The following is a 19,174-nucleotide window of genomic DNA, read 5'->3' on the forward strand; positions in this document are numbered from 1 at the left end:
CTGGGACTTCCTTTTCGTTTGGCGCATGGAAAGCGCGTCTTAGGAAGTACAGATCAATCGAGGCATTATGAACAAGCGCTTCCACATTATTTCGTTCCCCAACGAACATCTTCTCAAAATTGATCAGCCAGAATGAAGCAGGTAATGTCTTTGGCGCTTATCAGCCCTGTACAAACTCTGACTGCCGTTTCGCAAGCTATATGCTTGAATGTACCTAATGCAAACTAGCAAGCGAGAGTGTGATTTCTTCAGAACACAGACTGACTCGACGATATTCATAGATCTTCTGTAACGTAGCAATCAATCCAGTTTAAATGTACTGTATTTAAACCATCTGTGTACACTATGCTTAATAGTTTATATGTGATCTAGTGAATATAATTCTGTTTGTTTACTCCCTCAGGGCGCTCTACTTACTTTGTGCAGGCTTGTCTTTTTTCTTTTTTTTTTTTATTATGGATCTTATTCACTCACCTTCTATTGCTCCACTCACATGGAGGTTACAACTGGTACCTAGTGATTGCTTTGCGCTAAGGTGATAATGTATTATGTTTCACTTGGCAAATTAATAGCAAACTTAGCAAACGGCCTTCTAACAGTTGTGGTCATTAACTAAATGGAACTAATCTACAAACAAAGCATTCACAGTTTGTAATTAAACGTTTGAGGGAATCTTTATTTAAATATTGTCATGTACAGTAAGTGGATATAGCCTTGATCGCATAAATGTTGAATAGATAAAAAATGAATACTATATATTCCTGCTTGTCCTAGTTGTTATATCTTGACACAATACCTGTAGTCCATTTCCCTACCACGTTAATATACACATGCAAAGTCTCTTATTATACTGGTTATACTGGTTTTCTAGTAGTGCACAGTCACTACTAAAAGACTCATTATTATAGAAATTACTAAGCATAAAGGTGCCTTTATTGCAAACATATTGTCTACATTAAGAGTGCTGTTTGTGGGCAACAAACTTAAGTAGCCCTCCCTTGTTAATTATATAAGTAACCTTACATTTTAAATGTCTGCTCCGTGTTAATAGCCTTGACCTACAATTAAGGTGCTGTGCTCCCTTTGTCGGCTGTAGTAAAGATATACCTTGCATCAGTGATTCTGTTCCTCTGTACCTGGAATAGTTGAATACATTAGGTGTACATTCTATTCAGGCTTGTTTCATACATAACATGCCCACCTACTGAAAGATGTGCTGAGTACTACTACTGCAGCCCTATAGTCCAGTTATGTATAATATACTTAGAACTAAAGCATTGTGTACTTGTAATATATAGTATCTCTTTGAGCTCTGACAAATGTGTCATGTAGTTTGTTAAAAGGACTATCTAAAACAAAACAAATTTGTCAGTTAAGTACGTGATTCTATGCAGTCACTAAGTCTGCATCAAGAGTATTTCACCAAACTTAGTTTAAAGTGATTACATGGCAACATTATATCGTTAATACAGGCGTCATTGATGGATGTGATTGCTATATACAGTGTATACACTGTAACAGTTAGGCAAGCGTTAGCTACAGAAATTACATTACTGACCATGTTGACAAAGATTATATGCTGTTAATAATTCTATATACTAGTTATGCATCTCACTTGTAATAGGATATATGCAGTTCTCTAACATTATCTGTGTTAAATTTGTAAAGCTACGGGGATAACAGTCATGTAATATGCAATGTGTAGGTTATCCACACATCTATCATGACATATTCTATATCTTATAACCAGAAAGATGTTTTTCTTCTACACCTGTTAACTCCACCTGTTTAATTCTGTGCAAGTTACACCCCCCAAAAGCTCAGTTGCAATATCAACCAATTTCTATTCCTATATCTGTTTACTTTAGCATGTCTCTAACAAAGGCTGAGGGGCTGGTGTTGGTGTTATGTCGGGGGGCAAACATTACTCTGTGTGGTATATGGGACTTGCCAAGCCTTTTTTGCTGACATAAAATATTTTATGGGTTAATGTGTTAATCTAAGTTATATAAACCTATTTTACTAGTGTGTTCGGCTCTAAGACTGTTGTTAGTGACTCTGAGTGAGTTACCAAATCGTATGTTGTTACAGTTAAATTTTTATCCAAACACATAACCTTAGTACTTAAAACTCAATTTGATTGTTGGACTCCCATAAGCGTATACCTTCGAGTAGGCATATTGATGCATCTACAACTGATATACTCCTTTTTTTTTTTTCTACTTCAGAAATATGCTAGATATTTTAATTGTATTTACTTTACGCTTGTTTTGGAAGCTCAGTGGGTGTATGTATAAGTATGCTAGGTTCGTTGTTCATTTGGATGACGTATATTTTGTACATATGTATAGATGTTTTTTTTTTGTTTGGGTGTATGTTTCCTTCTTCATACAAGGAGTTTGGGTGGTTAGGCACTGGGGTTAGTTTGAAGAAGCTGTGTGCTACCTCCTTATGCAAGGTTAATCTCATCATAAAGACAGGATTAATGCCCTATTGTGCTCTCTTCCTTTCCGCAAGCCCTAAAACAAACCCCCATAATCAAACAATATCTAGTACAGGTAGAATAATAATCCCACTTTATTAGAGTTTTTCAGTATAACAAGTTAAAATAAGGAATTCAATAGTTGGCATATAGATTGCTGGAATGTTAAGGGTCTACAAAACGTTGTGAAAAAGAACTTAATTCTCCATCTTTTTTTTAAATCTCAGGCTAGTATCTGTTTCTTACAGGAGACGCATTTACCTAAAGAGGGCTGGGAAAAAACATCCAACAGAAAATGGATCAGGACTATAATAGCCGGGGGTGATAGCTCAAACTCTAAAGGTGTAGCCATTATAATTAAGAAACAATTCCAGGGCGCTATTATGGAATGTAAGTCTGATAAAAATGGTAGATGGTGTTATTTTACCTCCGTATTACCAGACTCTACCAAACCTGTTTTATTCTTAAATTTATATGGTCCATGTACTCTACAACATTTATTTTTCCTAGAAATTTACAATATCCTTAGCTCATTCCCAAATCACCTTTTGATAATTGCAGGTGACTGGAATGCTGTGTTAAATCCCAGATTAGATCGTACCAGCAACTCTCCTTCATATAACTTTCAAGCTTCTATTGCCCTTGAGGAACTAATATCTGACTTTAATCTCATGGATACTATTGTCTACAGTACTGACTCACGTAAGGACAGCATGTACACTTTCTACTCTAACTGTCACAAATCATGGTCACGTCTAGACTTTTTCTTAATCTCTAAATTTTTCTCCAAATTCAAAAACATACTAAGATGTGAGCCTAGGCTACTATCTGACCATGCAAAAATCTCTCTTATGATTTCTTTCGCATATTCTACAACTCCACATATGAACTGGTCCTTTAACAACAATTTACTAAAATACAAAGAGATCCTAGTGAGAATAAACGCGTCACTGTCTGAATTATATGCTAATCTTGACAAATCTCAAATAGCGTTTGATATACAATGGGCGGCTTGTAAAGCTGAATTAAGAGGTTATCTGATTAGCAAAGCCACTTTCTTTAATAAGCTGAATAAAGAAAAAGAGACTAGTCTAGTTCTAAAACTAGCCTCTCTGGAGAGAGAACTAAAATTACATCCTGACCCCAAGTTAGAGAAACTAATCAATTCAACACATAAAGAACTATGTGAGTTACACCTACATAACTATTCATTACATGAACAAAAACAGATTGCGACTTACTCTGAATGGGCACAAATCCCATCTAGAACCCTATCTAGAATACTCAAAAATAATAGTGGCACCCCGACGATCTCCATTTTGCAATACAGAGGGATGCTATATAAATCAGACTCTGACATAATTAATCTTTTTTATGACATCTATACAGATATTTATAGCAAGAATAGGCACACTTCCTCCAATGCGCAGAGGGAAACATTTCTCAATTCCATTTCCTTCCCATCTCTTAATCAGGATCAAACAAACCTCTTATCAGCTCCACTTAATATACAAGAGATTCAAAGTGCCATCAATAAACTTAAAATAGGGAAATCTCCTGGACCAGATGGCTTCACTACTAACTTTTTCAAAACTTTTAGTCCAAAAATCGCCCCTATTCTTCTGGAAGTCTTTAACTACATTATAAAAAATGGAATCTCTGACATACACTGGAACAACTCTAAAACAATTCTTTTACTTAAAAACAACAAAGAAAAAACTGATCCGCATAACTACAGACCTATTTCGCTTATAAATGTTGATATTAAAATTTTTTCTACTATATTAGCCAACAGACTCAAACAAATAATGCCACACATAATATCATCTGATCAAGCTGGGTTTATGTCCAGTAGACATACATGGGACAATACATTAACTTTGGACTCCCTTATTCAGTTTACTAAAAAGGAGAAAAACCCGCTGTATGCCTTGACTCTGGATGCATCGAAAGCATTCGACAGGGTAGACTGGGACTTTCTGTTCTCCACGTTATCGCATTTTACTATACCAAAAATTTTTTCAGATATGATCAGAATTCTCTATTCAAACTCATCCACCTATTTATATATAAACAAAAAAAGATCTAATTCAATTAAGATTACCAATGGTACAAGACAAGGCTGTCCACTTTCTCCCTTTCTCTTCAATCTTTTATTGAACCATTTTTTTTATATATTACTCAAAATACATATCACACCATACCTAAAATTCTCAACACACAAGTAGCTTTATCAGCCTTCGCTGATGACTTAAACCTTTACTTCAAATTTCCTAACACAGACCTGCCAAAAATTTTAAAAGCAACTACTATTTTTTCTGAGGCCTCAGGTTACCAAGTCAATAACAAAAAGTCACACATTTTCCCAATAAATCCTGAGGCTCATAAACCTTTTTTTTTCCCGGAATCTCCCTTTAATATCTCATACAATCTTAAATACTTAGGCATTAATTTTCAACACAACCAAGCTTCCTCGCTTCAAAATAATCTGCTTAAATCATGGTCCATCATTTGTCAAGACCTTCAAAGATGGAAGTTACTAAATCTATCATTTCTTTCTAAAGTAGCTATTGTGAAAATGAATATCTTGCCTAGACTCCTGTATCAATTTAGTTCAATCAATGTTATTATATCAAACAATCTTTTCACACAATTTGAAAAAACTTTGGTCAAATTTCTTTGGTTTCCAAAAAACGTTAGGATCGCTTTTTCCAAATTATGCCTTCCTAAAGAGAAAGGCGGGGTGGGCCTTCCAAACATTCATCTTTATTACACAATTATTTGTTCCAATAAATTATGGTCCATTGCAAACATGAATAGAAAAGCTCAAACTCACTATCCAGCTTGGTTGAAGATATGGCACGGCCATATTCTCTCTAATAAAATTAATCCTAAATCTATTCCCTTTCTATCTCCCGCCTCTTTGAAAAGTTCAAGAATATCACCCCTATTGAAATTTCAAATTAAATCTTTTCAGAAATTGATTAAGGACATTAATCTTCATCCTATTCTTCCCTTTCTTCAACCAATGCATCTTAATCCCAATTTAAGGATCAACAACAAGATGATAGATCTGGAGGAATTCCCTCTCATTAAAGGCCTTACAGTATGGGATATCCTTAAACATAAAAACTTATCTCTTGCTGAGCTACGTTTAACTCTGAAAGTTAATAACAAATACACGGTTATGCTCCGTCAACTTAGGGAACTTATCTCTTCACAAACCAATAATATATTCCCTGATACACTACTAATTGATAAACTAAAACTAATCATTAATACAGTTGCTAATGACAACAAAACAACATCCTCGTCATACAAGTTATTACACCCTCTACTTTACAAAGGTAATTGCCTATTCTCCAAATACTGGGATAAGCAAATCTCTCCTATTACAGAAGACCAAAAATTACTAGCTATAAAAACCACTATAGAACTCTCCCCCTTTAAAAAACTCTTATATACGCAACTGATGTTGAATAACAACTCCTACTATACCCCTGTAAGAATTAATAAATTTAACTCCAATAGCTCGCCTTTCTGTTCGTGCTGTCCTGGTGTGAGAGCTGACTTACTACATATTATGTGGCATTGCAAAAATTCCCATAAACTATGGTGTTCTCTCAAAGTGCGTCTCAAAAAAATGGGTTACTATAGCTCCACTCTCTCATGGGATACGGCTATACCTCCCCCGGGCCTGCCTAAATTTCATCTTCACATCTTAATTACGATGTGTTCCCTCATAAAACTTTACATCACATATAACTGGTTAGATCGGACCAAATTGTGCTGGCGGGGATTCAAGGACATGGCCACCAAATATATCTCGGCTCAGAAATTCATCATATATGGACCTAGGAAGAGAGCCTATTACAGTAAACTTTGGAAAAGCCTATTTGAAATAATCCTGTGCGACTAAAATCTGGCTTTCCTACAAACCTTCCTTTATACTCTCTTTCTTTATTTATGGGACAACTCTCTACTACTACAAAGTACAAGTAGGGCTGTTAATAGGTAGTATTAAAGTACTGACACTGTTTGTTTTTTTTTTTTTTTAGTACTGGTAGCACTGTATATATTGTTCCTTTTGGGTTTTTGTTGTTAATTTGTATACTATGCATAATTCAAGAAGCTGTAGTCTTCTTCCTTGTCCATGTTAAATATGCTCTTATGTTCATCTCACTTTATAACAAGGTCACAAGCATCCATGTATGTAATTTTTGTGCGTATTCAATGCTTGTACTTTTATGTATATGCATGGTTTTGTTTACTCACCTTTTTTTTGAAAATAAAAAATTATTTTGAAAAAAAAAAAAGAAGAAACTGGAAGATATTTTTACTAGATACACAAGTGGCAGAGATCGTTGGCAATAAGCCTATTTTTAGGTACAGAAATAGTAAAAATCTGAAGAGATTATTATGTATTGAAAAACTGAATAGATCTGTGCTGGATCTCAGACAGTCCTTGAGACATGGAACATATGCATGTAATAGATGCAATATGTGTAATTTTATTTCTAAAAGCCAACAATTCACTGTACCACATTTGGAATATACATTTACACCTAATTTCTATGCAATGTGTAACTCTAAGAATCTAATATATTTAGCTACCTGCGTTGCATGTGAGGCGTATTAGGTAGGGTTAACATCTAGGAGGTTAAAAGATCGCATCTATAACCATAGTTATGATATGAGAAAAATGATCTTAACAAATGCTTTGGCCAAACATAGGTATGCGTTCCATGACCATGATTTTAAATTTAGGGTACTACAGATAGTAAATGAAAGTAAACGCGAAGGCGACAACATGGGCTACTTGGAACTGGTTGAATTAAATTGGATTCTAAGGTTGAGAGCACATATTGAACCAGGGTTAAACCAGGCAGTAAGTATAAAGCCAGTATTGGCTAGGCACAGATGAATTATGGGTATTGGTTTCTGTTAATAACAATACACCACAACATTTGAAATGTATTTAAACATATGTAGTTAGTCTCTACGAGTGTTTTCTGAGATGTTGGATATTGCGTCTTATTATGCAATTTTGATTCCTTATGCTGTGTGTTTTTATACCTGGAACTATTAAGTAATTGTATATATTTTTAGTTTTAAAGTAATAATTTTTTATGTATATGTTCTTGTAAATGCTATTTAATTATGTTAACCTGGAGTTTTTAGCGACATATGAATTATAAGATTTAAATTTGGTTGTATAAATTTTTTGTTTATATAATTTATATAGTGAATAAGTATTGTATTTAGACACTTTATAATGATAAATATTATTATTTTCATGTTTATTCTTATTATATTTATATTTACATTATATTATTCTATTCTGTCACATTTTATTATGTGTTCTACAAGTTTAATGAATTATGTAGCTTTAAAATGAAAATGAAACAGTTGAACAGTTGATGAGTTATCTTGACTAAATTGATTAATTGCTTAATTGATTCATTTGATAGGATATTCTGTATATAAATATTGGACAGAATGAATTGATTTACAAACCTGAAGAAGCGTACCTTGGCAGTACGTGAAAGCGCTTGTTCCGATAATAAAAGACAATATTATTTTTACTATCGTGGTGACTTCTACTTCATTCTATTTGCTGTTACGTGGATTTCTTTTTTGGTAGAAATCTTTGGACGGTAGTATCCTGCTTGTATTTATTTATTATATCTGTAATCATTGTAGAAGTAAAGAAGAAAATAGTCTGTACACTGAGGTTTGAACAGTGTTTATAGAAACTGGGAAGAGATAACCAGGTAATGGGACTCCTGAATGGCTACAGGGGATGTCTGTTTGCAAGGGAGGCCCTGATCCATTACTCTGCCTAGAGCACCATTTGACCAAGATCCACCTCTGGGTAAGACTGTGATTTGCCATATTTTCCATGAAAAGAAGAAATATCAAATTATATTAAAATACTAGGTGCAGATTATCTCTTCTCATTGAATGCATTGCTGTGGATTGATAAGGTTTAAGTATCCACCCATATCAGTCTTTTAAAGAGAAGTACAGCACACACAGAATCTTCAAAACCAGAATCTGATTAAAATTAGTAGGTATGTGGAGGGTGGGCCTAGGGCTCGGTGTAGGTGTATTTGTGTGCACATGTGCAAGGGTGTGTGCATGTGTGTGTCCGTGCTTGTGTGCGAGTGTGCGAGTGTGTGTGTGTGTGTGCGTGCGTGTGTGTGTGTGTGTGTGTGTGTGTGTGTGTGTGTGTGTGTGTGTGTGTGTGTGTGTGTGTGTGTGTGTGTGTGTGTGTGTGTGTGTGTGTGTGTGTGTGTGTGTGCGCGTGTATGGAAACATCTTTGAAGGTTTCAATTCTAAATCACCCAGATGTCAACAGTGTGCACTGAATTCAAAGACTAATATATCTATAGTATGTTTTTATCATTTATCACATGTAATAGGGCAGACCTACCATTCAGAAGCAAAAGCCGGACAGCACCAAATAGTGAAACATAACAGAGTTTATTGTGACAACTCCATCATAGTAGTGTGTGTGTGTGTGTGTGTGTGTGTGTGTGTGTGTGTGTGTGTGTGTGTGTGTGTTTGTGTGTGTGTGTACACACAACAAAGCTGAAATCAGACCGGTTTCGGTATCACCATGCCTTCATCAGTGAGAATACAAAATAAATGCAAAGAGGCATTGTATACATAATTCATACACACTAGATCTCCCTATTGGCTAATTACAATTGCTCATTAAGTCCAGGTTTAAACAATCCCTCAAGCCTAATGATCCAACTTCTTTCTTTATTATTCAAAATAGAGTGCAAACCCATTTTGGTCAATCCGTTACCCTCAACATGATCAATAATAATAAATTTAAACTGTGCCATAACATGTTGGATAGTGTGTTTACATAGTGAACTGGACATCCTTTTGTTTCTGATGTCACTAAGATGTTCAGAAATGTGAATTTGGAAAGATCTAGAGGTTTGGCCAACATACTTTTTGCTCACAAATGTTAATTAAGCTTTTGTGGCTGCAGTACAATAGCTATATCAGCAGTTTTTTCATTCATGCCTGTTCATGGGTAGATTCTTCTTTTAGGTGGTACCGAACATGTGCAATTTGTTTATTGAATATAATAAGCTAAGTTTTGCTGTTCTAGAAATATTTTCATATTCATATTGAATTGATAACATATATGTCATTTTCAACTTTCCATGACTAGGTCATAATTGATCTTTTCATGTTTTTTGATTGAAAGGACTTATTCATTGTCAACTTAATATCTATGGCGGCTAGCTCTTTTATATTTACACTTATAGGTCTATTTGATTGTTTGTTTGTAACATCTTGATCATGTTGAGGGTAACGGATTGACCAAAATGAGTTAGCACTCTATTTTGAATAGTAAAGAAAGAAGTTGGATCATTAGGCTTGGGGGATTTTTTTAAATCTGGACTTAATGAGCAATTGTAATTAGCCAGTAGGGAGATCTAGTGTGTATGAATTATGTATACACTGCCTCTTTGCATTTATTTTGTATTCTCACTGATGAAGGCATGGTGATACCGAAACCGGTCTAATTTCAGCTTTGTAGTGTGTACACACACACACACATACACACACACACTGAACCAGCCATGGTGGTGCAGCGGTAGCATTGTTGCCTCACAGCAAGAGGTTCTCCTGTTCGATTCTCGGCTGGAGTGCCTTCTGTGAGGAGTCTGCATGTCCTCCCCGTGGTAGAGTAGCATTCGAAAGACATGCTTGAATGGGCATGTCTTCGCTGAAGGTTGGACATCGGGCTGGCAACTCGACACCATAAAAATCTACTGCCAATCATTAGCAGACAGGAGTTCCGCTGTGGCGACCCCTAACCGGGAAAAGCCGAAAAGACAAACAAAAACAAGTGTGTACACACACTACTATGATGGAGTTGTCACAATAAACTCTGTTATGTTTCACTATTTGGTGCTGGCTATTTTTTGCTTCTGAGTTACATTTAATTTGGCCTTTGCACCTGCCGTACTTGCAGTTCTTTGGATTTGATATTGCAGATCTACCATTCAGCCAAAATTATCTCATCGACTTCCTTAAGCCTGGTTTCCTGAAAAGGCAATTATTTACTTGTTTTTTGCTGTGAACCTGCAGTATGTGAGAGCATAGTTTCATCCTGGTAAGCTGTTTCATCCCCCCCACACACACACTTTTGTACATGTAAGTAAGGGGTCACATGGCTGATGCGTAATGGGGTGTGGGGAGGCTGAACTGCAGAAAACAGTGTTTTTCAAGATTCAGTTGCAAATATTTTTAACAGGTTTAACTCATTGTGAGTAGTGCTGGTAGGCAATGTTTAAATATTATTTTCAGTAAATGCCCATTAGTCTGCCAGTACTTAACATAAAGGTTCATAGTTAGTGCTAGGCAGGGTATCTGACCAACCATATGTAGCATAGCCATGAACCCTCAGAACCTCAGAACTATACATATACCTCTCTTCTTAATAAAAATGACTACAAATCCCTGGAGGAAATGTATTACTGACAGAACCCACACTGTAAAAGCAGCCAACTCCAAATCCAGCTCCAGACAAGTGACAAGTAGAGTACCTCAGCGTTCAGTCCTGGGACCGCTCTTGTTTGGCATCTACTTCCCTGAAGTACAGGCCAACACTAAGGGACTCTGGCTAACAAAGTTTGCAGATGACTGCAAACTGGGAGCCATTAGCGAATCCCCAAATGATGTGGATATTCTACAAAAGGGCCTCACAGAAACAGATGCTTGGTATCAAAGCGATGGGTTCAAGCTCAATGCCAAGAAATGTATAGTTATCCCCTTTATGAAAAAAACATGTACCCATAAATTACCACATAGGTGGTAGTACACTAAACACCGAAAGTGTGATAAGAGACTTAGGGACACAGGTGGACAGTGGTCTCACCTTTGATAACCACATCGCCACAACAGTCAGGAAATCCTTCAATGTGGCACACCTCATCACTAAGGGCTTTTCATCCAGAAAAAAGGAGGTCATTGTCCCACTGTACTCATCCCTCATTAGACTTATTATAGAATACAATGCCCCGTTTGGCATGTACCTCTCAAGATATCTGCAACAACTGGAAAGGCCGCAGAAATACCACACTAAAAGAATCACAGGCCTAAAGCAGATGCCCTATGCTGACTGTCTAAAAAAACTCCACCTATACTCTGTCGCATATCGTCTACTCAGAGGTGATCTCTGCTTAACATACAAGGCCATGTCAAACCCGAGCTGTTGGACATGCTCCACTTAAAGAAATCCCAATCTCTCAGATAGAGCCACATGCTCCAGGGATCTAAACCTTGTCATCATAATAAACAAAACATGCTGAATGGATAGGTTCCTGACCCAGAGACTCCTCAGACTCTGGAGTAGACTGCCCATACATATCAAGCAGAGCGCCACTTTGGCCCTCTTCAAAAGGAACCTTGATGACTGGATGGGAGAAAGGAAATTTACCCCGGGGATCACGTTAGTTGCCCTGCTAGACAGAGGTCCAGAGAAGTAAATACTGTGAGAAGAAATAACCAGGGAATTGTTATGGCTAGGCTTGTATAGGCCATAGGCTCGATAGCCTAGTACCAACCTATGAACCTATGAGCCTACTGCATGATTACTGTTGTACAAGTTATATTTTGGCCTTTAGCGGTTATTGCTGTATTTCCTGTGGTTATATGACATGACGTAAGTAAGAAGGGTGTGGGGGTGTAGACATGGCCTTGTATGTTAAGCAGAGATCGCCTCTGAGAAGACGATATGTGACAGAGTATAGGTGGAGTTTTTTTAGATGATCAGCATAGGGCATCTGCTTTAGGCCTGTGATTCTTTTAGTGAGGTATTTCTGCAGCCTTTCTAGTTGTTGCAGATGTCTTGAGAGGTACACACCAAACAGGGCATTGTATTCTATAATGGGTCTAATGAGGGATGAGTACAGTGGGACAATGGCCTCCTTTTTTCTGGATATGGCTTACTATCATTATTTCGCCTGTCACATATGCGATATGCCATAATGTCGACTAGTTAGTGATAAAACGGTGATTACCGATGGTCAGAATGTCAAATTAGGCTGTATTTGTGTGAATTCAACATAACATTTCCTGATCTGACAACCAATGGATTAGCACTGCCAGTTGGACTTCCCAGCATCAATATTTTGCATGTTACAGTCCAAATTTCGACATTACTACTTTCAGACATTGGTAAGACGCTAATGTCGTGGTCCGCATTATGGTAGTAAACCTCTCTCTATATAAATATATATATAGATATATATATATATATATATATATATATATATATATATATATATAGATATATAGATATATATAGATATATAGATAGATAGATATGTGCTATTCATTATGTCTGCTTTTTTCTTTTAGTTGGTTTTGGGTACTGAAGTTCTTAAGATGCTGTACTAATGGCACAAAGTATTCTGCAAACTTGCTGAGCTTTGTCTAACAGAATCATCTTTAGTGGTATTATTAATGCCAAGCAGTTTATTTGAACAATTACAGTAATATGCTAGATTGTTTATATTCCTATGTTAGCAGTCAGAGTAAAATACCTTTTTAATCGGACAAATCAAGGACTGTCATTTACAGCACAGGGATCTGTATTTGTCGAATTAATGTGTATTAATGGATTATTTTATGGTATTCGGGTAAAATTTACTGCATATTTAGTCATTCAATTATCCCTTCTGACTCCCCAGCTCTGTAAAGTAAGAGTGGCAATAAAGCCCCCATGAAAAAATTATTAGTCCATTTTAGTTCAGACGATTGCAGATCCCTCAATGGAAATCCTTAAACTTCTGACGCTACTCTAGTTGCTTGCTTATGATATTATTTTATCCAGCTGTTTTTCTTCATTTTTTCCATTCCCCTATCTATAACTGACAAAGAATAATCCTGTGTAAAAAAGCAATTCTTCTCCTTTTGATTCTGTAATGGCGCAACTACCTCTTTCATGGAGTTGGGCCTTAATATTCACAGCAAACTAATCAAGATCTGATTTTATCAAGTTTTCCTCACATAGATTCAAGATCTGACTTTATCAAGTTTTCCTCACATAGATTCAAGATCTGACTTTATCAAGTTTTCCTCACATAGATTCAAGATCTGACTTTATCAAGTTTTCCTCACATAGATTCAAGATCTGATTTTATCAAGTTTTCCTCACATAGATTCAAGATCTGACTTTATCAAGTTTTCCTCACATAGATTCAAGATCTGACTTTATCAAGTTTTCCTCACATAGATTCAAGATCTGACTTTATCAAGTTTTCCTCACATAGATTCAAGATCTGACTTTATCAAGTTTTCCTCACATAGATTCAAGATCTGATTTTATCAAGTTTTCCTCACATAGATTCAAAATCTGATTTTATCAAGTTTTCCTCACATAGATTCAAGATCTGACTTTATCAAGTTTTCCTCACATAGATTCAAGATCTGACTTTATCAAGTTTTCCTCACATAGATTCAAGATCTGATTTTATCAAGTTTTCCTCACATATATTCAAGATCTGACTTTATCAAGTTTTCCTCACATAGATTCAAGATCTGACTTTATCAAGTTTTCCTCACATAGATTTAATCAGGAATAGTATTTCGATGTGTTTTAGTGGTCCTCCAACCCCTTCCTTTAAATTAATTCACAGTCTTCACTAACAAACTTCATACAGCTGCAAAACATTCCACACTCATACAATACGCACTCGATTGAACCCTTATATGTGCTGCTCCTTCCTTCCAACAACTAGAACAAATCACCCAATAGTCATTTGTAGCTATAGAAGATTGGCTAACTAAAGCTCAACTAATTTTGAACCCCCCCAAAAATTCAACTCATTCTATTTCACCCCACCAGAGCCTCCAATACCCCACCAGCATTCAAAATTACCTCAACCAATACCATTATAACCTCAGTTCCCAGTACCAAACTGTTAGGGGTTACCATTGATCATAATTTGCTATTTGACACTCATATTTCACAATCCATAAAAATGTCTTTACAGGAGTAAGCACTATCTCACAGCTGACACCAGAGTTACCATTGCCAGAACCCACCATACTTCAACACTACTCTACGCATCCCCAATCCTTACTAACATTAGAAAGGCTGATATGGCAAAACTCGGAACCTGTTAGAATAACATAGCAAAATTTGCTACAGGTGCTAAGTATAGATCTCACCACTGCCACTATCTCAGACAACTTTCATGGCTGGAATTCCCCTCATTGATAAAATACAATCAGCTCAAAATGGTCCATCATATTATAAACCAGCCTGAAAAGACTCCAGTCCTAAACAATATACTAACAAACTACTCCTACAAATGTAGCCTTCGCTCCACTTATAAGGCGCTATTAGAAATAACAAAAAGCAAAAAATCATGCTGGCGAATCCCTCTACTCCTGCTATGTTGCCAAAGCTTGGAATAGTCTCCCAGTCCACATCAAAACCCATACTAACATTATTAAATTCAAAAAACTTCTAAAAGCCCACCTATCTGCCGCATGGATATGCCTATGTACTGAACCAGGATAAAAACACCATCTAACTCAGGCTAGCCTAGTTAGATTCCTTATACTATCATCTTACACGGTTTGTCTATAGTCCCCTAACCCATCCCTGACACCTCACAACAATCCTTACAAACACTTTTGCTTCTACTTTCCTCTTCCCTCACTCTATATATCCCTTTCTTAACACTCCCGTAGACTATGATCCCAGCTATTCGCTAACCCAGTAAAACTTGCAGTAAAGTGACCAGCTCAGACAGATCTTGCTACATAATTTCTCTTCTCCTCAGCAGTAACATTACTACTAGTCTTTTTTTATAATCTGTTGAATGATCCACCAACTGTAACAAGTATTTCCTTACAAAATAAGTTACTTTTAATATGTTTTTTCTTATCATTTATGAAAATGTTAAACTTGACAAATTTTCTTCCATAAAATTATAAAATTGTTAAATTTGTCTAAGTCTTTGTATGTCTTGGAGCTTTTCTCCCCGGGCCTCCACTGAAAATGGACAAGTTGCCCAGTCGGACCTTCCCAGTAAACAAATGTAAAATAAATAAATAAATGTAAACATGATCCAGGGTCACAAAATGGTGAATGGGGCAAACTGACAAAATAGGTTTATGGCCCGTTTGCCCTCAGTGCTGTGTATATCTCATTCTTTCAGTGATGGTGATACCATGAAATATTTCCCTCAATATTTGGTATGTAGGTAGGTTCTGCTCCTTTTTCTCATGGATTTCCTAAATTGTATGAATTCATAACTCTACACCTTACAGAGAGAATCACAATAGCATCTTCCTTTAAATTACTGCTTTGTAATCTGTTCTGACACCTTCCTTTTGCCCTGTAAGATCTTAAAATTCTGTCAAGTGAACAACTTTTTCTTGGACTTTGGTCAAACCGTCTGAAGTTCTCGGCTAGATAGAAGGTCACCATGGATTGATGACATCTACTAATTTCCTTTTGTAAGAATATCCATCCCAGTCCTGGACAACATAACTCCCCAGTCCCATAATATTAATTATGTAATCCTAGGAAACTGCGCTGGGCCACCTCTAAAAGTCTGGAACCAGTGTACCTAACTGCATGAAGAATAAGGAACAAGGTGTATGAAACAGAGACCGTTCTTCTTTAACATAAACTTGATATAGGTAGCATTCCAGGGTCTTGGCTAAAACCAGGCATTGGTGACTAGAAGATCTTTCTACCTGATTGAAAACCTACATACTCTTACAAAGGTACCACCTACATACCCTTACAAAGGCACCACCTATGCACCCTTACAAAGGCGCCACTTACAAAGGCAACACCTATGTACCCCTACAAAGACACCATCTATATACCCTTACAAAGGAACCACCTATGTACCCTTACAAGGGCAATACCTATGTACCCCCTACAAAGGCACCACCTATGTATCCTTACAAAGGTATGACTTACATACCCATACAAAGGTACCATGTATGTACCCTTACAAAGGCACCACCTATGTACCCCTACAAAGGCACCATCTATATACCCTCACAAAAGTACCACCTATGTACCCTTACAAAGGCACCACTTACATACTCCTACAAAGGCACCATTTATATACCCTTACAACGGTACCACTTATGTACCTTTATAAAGGTAACGCCTACATACCCCTACAAAGACATCACCTATGTACCCTTTCAAATGTATCACTTAGTACAGTTTCAATAATTTATTTTGATTATAATATTTTATGTATCCTCTGGATTCTGCTAAGTAACATGAATCTAGTCGTATCACACTGGTTGTGATTATTAATTACAAATTTAATAAATTCAATTAAGACAGGTTAAGTTGTGAATGTTGTCTGATTATGCTTAGTTACTTCTGCTAGAATTAAGCAATTTGATTTTAGTTTTAGAACTTATATATATTTATTGCATATCTTTGTGCCATTTGGGGGGATCTATAGCTTCCCATGAAAAAAGGCTCCTGGCTTAGTGGGATCTATGCAGTTAATAAAATACTTATTAAATAAAAGTGAACTCATCAATGTAGCAATCCCTGGATTTAGGGCTGAATAAAAATCTTGTATCTTGGTTTCAACACTGGCTCATAGACGTGAGATGGAGAGTTTGACCTGGTAACCATGTTGGCCATGTGGTAATTTATAGAAATTAGGTGTGAGAATGCTCCCCTGTGCTCTTATGAATTGCTGTGACATGACACATGCTCTATTAATAGATGAATGCTGAGAAAAGCATTCATCAAAATAAAAAAACACCAAAATAAACTTTCTTTTTGAGGCAAACTCTGCTGCACCTTCCCATACTGTGTTACTTACACATATAAACTCCAGAATTGCACAGTAGCAGCGGTAAGGAAAAATGCAAACAAAAAAACTGCACAGTGGTCTCTTACAAATAGTAATCCTGTTGTGTGTACAGAAATCAGACAAATCACCATAACTATCCTGATAACTCCAAGTAACTGAAAAACACAAACTCAGATTTGGAAAAAAATGCCCATCAAAAACACTGAAACAAAATGTGATCTAAAGCTAGACCATACACTGTTGTATGAAACACATTAACACCATTCATGAATTGAAAAAAAAATCTAAACAAATTGAACAAGTAATACATAATAAACAGCACATCTGCCAAATGTGGGGAGACACATGTAAATTGTGCAGTGATCTAGATTAACGCCACTATTGTTTAATTTGGATATAAGCAACTTTGCTCTGCAATATGGGGGTCATGATTATTACGTGCACAATGTATTCAAAACTGGCCAATATAGTAACATTAAAATAACATAACACAATTCTCTAATTCATTAGAAGGCTTTGGTAACTAATTAAAATATGATAATCTCAAACCGCTTCTCATAAATGCAGGTAGAAACATAAAAAAATAATAATAATAGTGGAGTCATCTCATTGGGATTTCACTGCAGACACTGGTACCAACGTAAACGTTGATAGGCATGCAGAACAGCACATTCTAAAGATTTATAGCTCAACTGGCACACTATTAAGAAGCTTGAAGAGATATAACTCTGCTTTGATAGTACTGTTATTTGTAGGCTAAATCATGCCAGTCTTGGAATTCTGAGGTTCATTATTTATTTAACATTTGTATGTTGGAATGAGCCAACTTTCAGTGGAGGCCCTGGGAGAAACGCTCCAGACACGTCTTTGTAATGTGGGAGGAAACCTACAGGAATGCAGGGAGGACTTGCAAACTTCACACAGAAGAAACCTCAGCTGAGAATAGAACCAGAAAATATCTTCCTGTGAGGTGACAACACAAACCACTGCACCAGTGCACGGTCCATTGTTTATCATGCTGTTAATCCAAAAAATATGTGGGGAATCAGGGGGGGAAGAATTCCAAGACTATGGACAAAGAGAATCACTAGGCGGGAACATTCGGACTATGACGCCAGGTTATTCTACTACATATTAGTGCCATTGCCCTACTGCAGAGTTAGAGGTCTGATGATGATGATGATGATGCGTAGAGCCTTCAAGGATCTGCACTTGTTTGACTGATTGAAAGTGATAAAACAGCACTCATTTTGAGAGGTCCCAGAATGAATTTAGAGGATAAGTACATGAAAAATTGCTTTGTTTACAGAAAGAGTGTTTTTGTACAGACCAGACTGCCAACACAGCTCAAAAAATTAAAACAAAATTGAGATATTTAAAAAAAAAATTCTATTCCTTTTTTGGAAGTTTTGTGTATACATGGGTGGCAGAAGCAGCAAGTGTTTGCCTGACAAAATATGGTTTTAGCAACTCAGTACTTAATTTCTAAGTTACTAACTTGAGATATTTTAAGACTGTTTTCTTCAAAATGTTTTATTACTAATCTTTGCCACCACTTGTATCGCAAAAGTGTCCACTCCATGGAGTACAGGGATAGAACCCTGACTATGACCTAAGCAGCTAGGATTCAGTTAGTGGCCCAACACTGGAGGAAATGACTGGATCAAAGAGGAGTTAAGACAATATGCCCTCTTGCCTGTTGGGGGTGGGGGCTTGTATCCTGGCATGTATACTCCATGTGAGTTCCTCTGACCAGAGAAAACTTACATCGGGCAATCATTCTGATGCCTGGAACATCTCCAGGGCTAGGTCAGTTACAGAAGTGAGTGATAATCCTATA

At 36.5% G+C, this 19,174-nt stretch overlaps 1 protein-coding gene across 1 annotated transcript in view; it reads right to left on the minus strand.

Annotated features, from left to right (window-relative positions):
- LOC122815179 overlaps positions 1 to 19,174 on the minus strand; it is a 1,312,396-nt gene that overhangs the window by 1,216,961 nt on the left and 76,261 nt on the right. The window lies entirely within an intron of this gene.

The sequence above is a fragment of the Protopterus annectens genome, chromosome 11.part0, assembly GCF_019279795.1.
Source record: "Protopterus annectens isolate FY-2018-M chromosome 11.part0, PAN1.0, whole genome shotgun sequence".
NCBI lineage: Eukaryota > Metazoa > Chordata > Ceratodontiformes > Protopteridae > Protopterus > Protopterus annectens.